The following is a 1,498-nucleotide window of genomic DNA, read 5'->3' as shown; positions in this document are numbered from 1 at the left end:
TTTTTCTAGATTTAAGTTTTCCATTGTAATTTCTTTCTACCATTTCTGCCAAATTGTGATTAAAAATGAAACCGAGAAGAGTAAAAACTTTTCTTGACCAGAGAAGCATTGTGAGCCCATCCACAACACTTGTGTTTTGCTTGTGTTCATTTTTAGGCCTTAAACAGACGCATATGTTTGAAGAGTTGTCATGGTGTTTTGGTTGTTATCCAGTGCTTAACTGAAGCTCCAAAGTCTGAGCTTCTTGGATGAAAATTCAGTCTACTGAATCGAACGTCTTTTCAAAGTCTATAAGTAATAACAATCCTGGGATTGTTGTGGTGTGCTTAGTTTTAGAATATGAAGGTCTTTAAACATATCATCTAGGTCTACTCTTCTCCTGGTCTGTTTAGTGTGCAACTGTTAGTAATAACTTTGTTGATGATATCTTTTGTTTCAGTTATGGTATGTCCATTCTTTGTTTCTAGCTTATTTATAGCCTTATTCAGTTCCTTTTTTCTAAGGATAAGAAGTATTCTGTTGGTTTTTCGCCCATTTCTCTTCATTCTACCTGAGATCGCATGATTATTCCTTCTATTTTTATGTTATTTAATCTTTCCAGTTCAGTGTTTACCTCTTTAAAGTTTCTTTAGCATTTCATTTTTTATTTCTATATACTTTTGAGGTATTTAGGTTGATTTGCAATACTTCTGTATGTTTTTGTTCCTTTCCGAGCAGTATTTCATAGTTTGATATTCTGGAAGACCACAGGGCCGACCCTCTGTGCAAGACCAATTCCACCCCACACCATGATGCTCAGACCCCCCATAAGCACCCGAATAACGTTCCCCACGTGGCGCCAGACTCTCTCTCTTTTATCTGCTGTTGAGATACAGTAACGGCTCTCGTCTGAGAAGAGGACTCCTCTCCACTGCTGGTGCTGTGATGCCCACTGAAGACGGTCCCGGTGATGACGTGGTGTCAGAATGGGTCCTTGGTGTCGCCTATGACAGTGGAGGTGTCTGCTCGTCAAATGTCGATGCACGGTGTCTGCACTAATGTGTCACTGGTGTGTCTTCCTGGTCTGTCGGGCAGTTTCCTCAGCAGTAACAAAGTGATCTTGAAGATGCTGTCGCACAATCTGATGATCCTGACCTTGGGAGGTTGACCCTTGGTCTCATGTGGGATGCCATTTTTCATTGAGAGCCTGATCCAGCTTCTGCTGTGATGAACAAGCTTATCCAGTCCATACCAAAGTAACATGTGGATGTTGTTGGTGTTCTGGACAATACATCCAGTGTGAGGTCTGGCATTATCATGCTGGAATTATGTACCCTTTGCCTTATACAGGATGTAAGGACATATGGTATGTAGGCAGTGATACCCACTGCCCACAGTCTCCTGGTTCCTGATTGTTGAACACCTACAACCCACTGCCTACAGTCTCCAGGTTCCTGATTGTTGGCCACCTAGTACCCACTGCCCAGTTTCCTGGTTCCTGATTGTTGGCCACTTAGGA

This window comes from Haliotis cracherodii, unplaced genomic scaffold (assembly GCF_022045235.1).
Source record: "Haliotis cracherodii isolate W230 unplaced genomic scaffold, xgHalCrac1.p SCAF_8, whole genome shotgun sequence".
In the NCBI taxonomy this organism is placed as follows: Eukaryota; Metazoa; Mollusca; class Gastropoda; order Lepetellida; family Haliotidae; genus Haliotis; species Haliotis cracherodii.
This window is presented reverse-complemented; position numbering follows the sequence as displayed.